The sequence below is a fragment of the Ziziphus jujuba genome, chromosome 2, assembly GCF_031755915.1.
Source record: "Ziziphus jujuba cultivar Dongzao chromosome 2, ASM3175591v1".
NCBI classification, from domain to species: domain Eukaryota; kingdom Viridiplantae; phylum Streptophyta; class Magnoliopsida; order Rosales; family Rhamnaceae; genus Ziziphus; species Ziziphus jujuba.
In genome coordinates, this window is record NC_083380.1 from 30,266,502 (window position 1) to 30,274,690 (window position 8,189).

General features: G+C 34.7%; 1 long non-coding RNA gene across 1 annotated transcript; it reads left to right on the forward strand.

Annotated features, from left to right (window-relative positions):
• The first annotated feature begins 287 nt into the window (after positions 1-287).
• Positions 288-683, forward strand: LOC125422535 (uncharacterized). Its single transcript, XR_009635884.1, has 2 exons — positions 288-356; positions 498-683. It is a non-coding gene; the product is annotated as an uncharacterized LOC125422535 (long non-coding RNA).
• The last annotated feature ends 7,506 nt before the right edge of the window (positions 684-8,189 follow it).

Consider the following 8,189-nt stretch of genomic DNA (forward strand, 5'->3'; position numbering starts at 1 on the left):
TTTCTTAAAGAGAAATCACATAGGATGAGTGGAAAAATTTGTTCAAATAAATTCTTTTATATGTGGTTTTGTTCCTTTCTTTTGTAGACTTGGATTACATATACTTGCAAAAAAGTTGTGTAATTAGCTTTTGTTACTTAACCATATTGCAGAGTCCTTAGTAGATACCATTTAGCATAATATGAGGTACCTTTTCTCATCACTGAAATATGGAATTATAAGACATGTTTTTTGTGTTGAAATAATAATAAGCTTAACTAGTACCCTATTTTTATTATACTTTACAGCTAGCTGTGCTTGGAAATCTTTGCCCTGAAACTGTAGAGGAAGCTAATGCTCTTGTGCCTTCTCTAAAGGTAAATCAAATGCCTTGTGATTATGGCTCTTCTTTTGGTACCTTTCGTCTTCATGAACAAAAACTTAGGTTATATATATATATATAGATATATATATATATATATATATATATAACCAATTTGGATTTCCTAAATTTGCAGACGAAAGGACGAAGCCATGACGATGAAGCAATAGAGAAATTGTTGAATGACCTACTAATGGTAAAGAAATTTGAGTGAGTTTCTCAGAGTTTTCTTTTACTTCAAAATGAATAAAACATATCTAGTTGTGGTAGACTATATATCTTTTGCCTTACTCCATTGCCAATAAGATGCTAATGTTGAACACAGAGTACTTCAGCTGGTTGTTGTACCCAAATTTCAACTTTATCCTTATTTCCTTTGTACTTTTTAACGTGAAGTTCATATTTCCTTAAGCAAATAGCATTACCATTTGAGATCAAATTATGTCAAATTAATAAATAGAAAAGGGCAATATTAGTTCACTTTTTCTTTTTTTTTTTTTAAGGGATTTAACATAATCCAAATTTGACAAAAATCAGAAATTTCAAGAGCTCATATGAAAATGTTTTTTGCTGTAACATACTCATAGCCCACAAAACATGGGCCTGGTGATATGGGCCCTAGGCCTTTCTTTTTGACAGGCCCAAACAATGAAATTACCGTTGGACTACAATGGCCAAGATATAAGGAAAATTTGGCCCAATATCCTTGTTTTAAAGGCTTTAATGAAATGATTTTTTCGAAAAATAGCCACCTTACAACTCCATTTCAGAAAAATAGCAAAAAAATTTTTTTTTTAAATAGCCACTTTGGGACAAAAATACCCTTGATAAAATTAAAAATTACGCAAAAGGTTTTTTTTTTACCCTTTCCTTCTTCCTCTACACGGCCGTTCGTGGGGTTTCTCTAAGGTCACTCTTTGCATCTCATCTCCTCTCACTCTCATTTTTTTGTATTTTCTCATATCTCAAATTAAACTCAGATAAAAATTTTATCTTTTTTCTTATTAGATGAAAGTAAGGAAATATGTGTTTTTTTTGTTTTTTCTCTTTCTCTTTTTTCTTGTATTTTTTATTAGTTTAGGATTTTTTAAGCTTTTTATTTAATATGGGTATGCAAAAAATTAATTTATGAGCTGTTATATGTGATTTTAAAAATATTTAGGTGGCATATGGTTTGAAAATGGGGAAAATTTTGTGTAAAACTGAAAAATTGCGAAAAATAGTAAAAACGGAGGAAATTTGGCAAAAAAGATGAACCTCCGCCAATTTCCTCCAGTTTATCAGTTTTCTCAAAATTTTCACCAATTTTTCGCCAATTTTCCGCCTGTAGGAAAAAGCTATATTTGGCCCCCAAAAAAAAAAAAAAAAAACAGAATCAACTTTTTTAATACAGTTAATATGTTTGTTTAGTATTATTCAAAATTTTATACATTTGTTGATTTAGTTTAACGTTATTGATTTAATTTTGTAGTAAAATGGAAGATGATGACATTGTAATTGCGGTTTTATACAATGGAACATTGGTACAAAATGATGGTGGTAATTGGGAATATCGAAATGGTAAAAATATAATGGTTTCCATCGGCAAGAGATGCACAAAATCAGAGTTAGAGGATAAGATTTTCAATTCTATTGAGATAGATCAGATAGATCGAAATGAATATTTGCTAAAGCTAAAATGGATATATGGACGATGTGCATAAAAGTTGGATCCTACAGAAATACGATGTGATAGGGATGTGAAATGCTTTCTTCAAGAAGTGAGGAATGGAGGGATGACAATGATGCGGTGTCCATTGTATGTTGAGGTAATTTCGAAAGTTGAACATGTATGTAGAAATGTTCATCAAACAGCATTTTTTTCGGATAGTGGGAGTAATCTTCATTCTTTTTCTTGTCCTCCAATTGGCATTCGTCTACCACAAGCTTCCAGTACTGAACCTATTCAAGCTACATCTTAGGAAATTATGGTTCAAGAAACTCAGTTTAGAGATCAAGTTGATGTTTGTGGGGCCTGGACATCATTTAACATCCACGAAGGAGTTAATGTTGGAGGTGACTATGCTGAACGGTTTCGTAACGATGAAGAGTATGAGCAGTTGCATCATATTGATCATGATGAGAATTACAATGCAGCAGGGGATGATGTTGATCATAATGATGTAGATTTTGATCATGAGTTGCCAGACAATGATAATGATATGCATCCTGAAATGAACAATGAAGGAGTTGATGATGTTAGGGTTCATCGTGCTACAAGTGACCATATATCATCGAGCAATAGAAGTGGTTCTATGGCCATATTTTCGTCAAAGTTCACTGGCTGTGAGAGCATAGTAGCTGGACAATTATTTCGCAACAAACATGACCTACAGAATAAACTGAGTATCTATTGCATGCGAGAAAATAAGGAGTTCAAGGTGACACGGTCAACTACACAACAGTACGAGGTTGTATGCTAGGAAAATACTTATAAATGGCGACTACGTGCAACCACATTTAAAAATGGAGAAATATTTATTGTGAGAATTTTTGATAATGTATACAGTTGCTCGTTAGATATCGTGCATCGAGAACATAAGCAGGCCAGTAGCCGGGCTATCGCGCAATGTATCAAATCTAAATATGAAGGTATTGCACGTGTTTACAAACCCAAAGAAATTCAACATGATTTTTTACAAAAATATGGGATGAATATAAGCTACAAGAAGGCATAGAGAGGTAAAGAGTATGCACTTAACAGTGTTAGGGGATCTCCAGAGGAGAATTTTGCTAAGTTACCTGCCTACTGTTATGAGTTAGTGTCGAAGAACCCTGGGACTGTTACACGTATCAAAACAGACGATAATAACAATTTTGTATATTTCTTTATGGCGATTGGAGCAAGCATTAGGGGATTTAAATCTCACATAAGACCCGTGTTGCCTGTTGTTGCAACTACATTGAAAGGGAAATACAAAGGGTACATGTATATTGCATCGGGCATGGATGGCAATAAGCAAATATATCCTTTGGCTTTCGGCATTGATGATGGAGAGAACGAGCAAGCATATACATGGTTTTTCCAAAACCTCAAGGATGCCATCGGAGATTTTCCGGATTTGGTGTTTGTGAGTGATAGACACCCCGCTATTGAAAGGGCATTACACAAAGTTTTTCCCAATGTATACTATACGTTTTGCACGTACCATATAAGCAGAAATATTAAAGCAAATGGACATGCAAAAGATGAATCAATAATACAATGTTTCATGCTCGCAGCTAGTGCATATTTGGTTGAAGATTTTGAGTTTTATATGGGGCAAATTGAGGCAAAAACCAGTAGAACTGCCCTGTACATTCGATCATATGACCCTACAAGGTAGGCACGTTCTCTACGACCATGTAGAAGGTACACTATCATGACCACCAATATTGCAGAAATCTTGAATGGCATTTTGCTAGATGCTAGAGAGATGCCAATAGTAGCATTAATAAAGTACATATGGGATTTACTGCAAAGGTGGTTTTATGAGTGATGTACTGCAGGTGCAAAATTGACAAAGCCTGTGACTGACCATATGGAAGAGCAACTCAAACTACGAAATTTGGAGTCCATCGGACTACGCGTGAAAGCCATTAATATGCATGAATTTCTTGTGGAAGGTGGGAGTTTGAGGGGTACAGTTAATCTCCAATCAAAAACATGCTCATGCAAAGTCTTCGATCTTGATCAATATCCTTGTGATCATTGTATTGCCGCTTGTAAAGACCGAAAAATTGCTCCTTATGGCATGTGTTCTCATTACTACACCGCGGATGCATATCGTGCAGTTTATGCTGAGTCCATTTATCCTTTGTTAGATGAAAAACAGTGGCATGTCCCAGATGACGTGGCAAGTCGCATTGTTCTTCCACCAAGATGGATACGTAGGCGAGCCGGTAGACCAAGGATGCAACGCATACCATCCAAAGGTGAAGATGTTATTGGACGTAGATGTAGCCGATGCGGTGGTGTTAGACATTATAGGCATAGATGTACGAATCCATTATCTTATGCTTCGAATTAGAAAGTTTTAATTTAGTGTTATGGTTTAATATGTTTTGATAATTATTTCATATATTGGATATAATATTTTCTACTCCACGGTGGAAGATTTATTAGCAATCTTTTTCTTTTTTTTTGAATTTAATCCCAAATGAAAAGAGGCTTTCTGGAATTGATTTTCAATCTTTAGTTTACATATCATTTTATGAAATGTCCAAATGATTTTGAAAAGAAAAACAAACATATATCATTTTTTTCTTTATTTAAAATGGTTATTGATTTTAAATGTCACTACATTTTTTATTAATTCCATCTTCATCTTCTATAATATTTGTCTCCACTCCCAATTTTTTTACCCTACTATTAACTTATATAATCTATTAAAAAATGATTTTCCAAGTGGAGGAAATTAGTTTCTAATAGGAGTAAAAATTATTCAACGATTTCCGCTTGGAGCAAATTTTTTTCAACAGGAGGAAAACTATTTCCGCTTGGAGGAAAAATTTTCCACCTGGCAGAAATTTATCCAGAGGCTTCAATTTATCTTCATATGGGATTTCTGACTGGAGGAAAGCATAATGAAATTCTAATAAATAAACATGGCACATTTCTTATAAGGTCAATTACTTATCCTTACATCAATACCACATTTTTATCTTTGTTAAATGAACATTATAAGCCACCATTATATTTACAATTAAAAGTCAAATATAATAAATAATATGCATCTATAAATATGACAAAAGGAAAGAAAAATGCATCACCACTCAACTCATATGCTTAGTTCTTTGTTGTAAGCCTCATATGCATACTTCTTCCTAAAGAACTCCATGTCATCTTATGTGAATGTCACTGGTAATCTAGCATGTAAAAATTCGATGGTCTTGAGTGTAAACATGCCACAGTTACCATTACAAAAAAAAAAAAAACAATTATTATAACATTTATTAGTATTATTAGAACCATATTCAATAGTTAATATTTATTCAACAAACATGTACGTACTAAGGGGTTTTACCCGTTACTTTGCTGAGGGGTATTTTGTGCCAATTCACATGTAAACTCATCAACGAAGTCTACAAGATCCAGCCACTGCTCATAAAAGGATTCAAACCAGCGCATAATGGGATGGAGTTGTTGGAGGTTGGGATGGAGTCGATGGTTCAACATGAACATGAGCAGCAACTCATGCAGTCGATGATGAAGGCTGGTCTGTCGGCTTATGTCCCATTCGCTGCCTCCCTCCTTTTCCCATAATTTCCACAGACGCCTCTTTCCGTTTCTTACTTTTTCCACTTCTTGTAAGTGGAAAACCTTCATCTTTTTCATCATGACTTGCCTGTGGTGGCTTGTCTCGAACAGCAGGTGCAACATTGTATGGAGTACTGTCATGACGTACATCCCATGCCAAGTTGCCGATATATGCATTCTCAAATTCAGTCACATTCATTAAGCTATGAACGGGATACTACAAAAGACAAAAGGGATTATCATCAAGTGATTAGTAAGTAATACTAATATTCGTACAAATACTGCAAAAGTGTATAAATAATATTACTATGTTGGAATGTATATTTATATATATATATTTGTACATATAAGTGGAAGAACTCATATACTTACATCATGATGATCGAAGAGTTCAGTGGCCTTCTCAAGTCTTGGCATTTGTGAAATATGCCAATTAAGAATTCGAGAGAATGCCATGTCCGGCAACTTCTTTTCGAATGCTTGACCCAACAAAGGAATTGTCTCAAAACCCCAAATTTGTCAAACAATTAATTAATAATGAATAAGTAAAGAAATACACACCATAAATACAAGTGTAACAAACTTTAAATAATAGTGTAACAAACTTACTATGAAAGCCAAAGGAAACCCACAAAGACTATAACTCTTTGACTTGTTTAAAGCCATGGACTCTCTATGCTCAAAAGCACTCTTCAACGATCTAATGGTGGTAGTATATGATAAAGTACCCCATGGATAGTTATTGAAGTACTCTAAATCGTCCACCATCTCCAAGTGATTATGAGGTGCGGTGGCCATGCTTTCTTTGCCTAGAAGAACCGTCTCTAGGAAATATAATAAAGCCAACTTCAATCTATCATCGTCGGCTTCATCATTGTCTTGACACTGTGCAGTCATGAAAGCTTCGGTTATCTCTGAGTTAGTGACCTTTCGCTTTCCGCCAAAATACGTGTCACTAATACGAGTAGAGATGTTAACTCGCCTATTGGGTTCGTAACCAAACCGTAGACCTGTAATTATGGTGAAGTCTCTCTGTGTAAATCTAGCACCATGCCCTCCAAAATTGAATACCATAGAATCCTTGTTGTCGCAAACACACTGCCTATACAGCATGCTGTTGACGATGTGGCCACTAAATTGTATCTTGTTGGCCTTCAAAAAGTGGCCAAAACAGCTATCCTCAAACTTCTTTATTTGGACTAGAGTCAGCTTGAACTTAATATCTGACACGGCTTTCCAGAAGTTCGATCTACAATTAACCTTTGCCCTCGATATCTCCGAGTCCCAAAACCTTCGTTGGTAATGTGAATCCATTTATCTACAAATCAAATACAACAAAGCATAATAGATGGAGGAAAAGTTTTTTCCAACACGAGGAAAGCCTGGAGGAGAATTTTTCAGCCTGGAGGAGAATTTTTCCGCCTGGGGGAATAAATTTTCCGCCTGGAGGAAAAATTTTCCTCTTGGAGGAAACAGTTTCCTCTAGGAGGAAAATGTTTTCTGCCTGGAGTAAAAAAATTTCCTCCTGGAGGAAAAAGTTGCCTCCAGGAGGAAAATGTCTTCCGCCTGGAGTAAAAAAATTTCCTCCAGGAGGAAAAAAAGAGGAAATATTTTCCTCCGGGTGGAAAATTTTCTAGAACCTAAATAACATACACCTAACGGGATTTGTGCAACAATATAGTGAAAATGGCTAAAGAATCTTTTCGAACCAGCGCATAATACATTATACATTAGTAGTGTACATTATACATTGCTTCCTAAGGATAACTTATAGATATATTATGGTTTCACATTCAAACCTCCCATTAAATTCAAACAAAAACACAACTTCACAATAGTTTTAATTTCACATTCTAACCATGCAACACAAACATTTCTGTCACACCAAATAACACAATATTATAAGCATAGCGCATAATGACAAAGGTTCAAAAGTGAGCAATTTATAAAGAGATGACTTATCATCTCTAAAATAATCCATCATGGAAATTATCAACAATTGTAAAACTCATTCAATACAGCACAACTAAAGGTTTTCAGATAAGTTCGTTACATTAAAGCGAAATTAGTTTGCAAAATATTTTCTATGTTGTACAGAGAAGCAACTTACATTAATGGGGGACAAACCACCACCAATGCTTCTCTATCTATTTATATATATCTCTCTCTCTTTCTCTATCTCTATGAGTGTATGTGTAATTTTATCAGCTTGCACTTGTAACTCTACGATCGCAAATTTTGTGCTTCAATTTTCTGGTCAGTCCATCAATTGCTCCTCCAATGCTGAAAGAAATAGAAAATCAATATTAGTAACCATGCAGCAATCAAACTTAGCATATTATATGTGTAAGATGTGCATATGAAAGGGCACAGAATACTGCTTACCTAGCTAATGATAAGATGGAGCCTGGAGGTTCAAATAGATAAATGTCTCCTTGTATATTCTTTCTTTGATTTCCATTCAAATGAACAAGAGCATATGAGAAATTTGAAAATTTTCCACCGACAGAAAAAAAACCACAAGAACTACTAACAACTAAATAACTACAA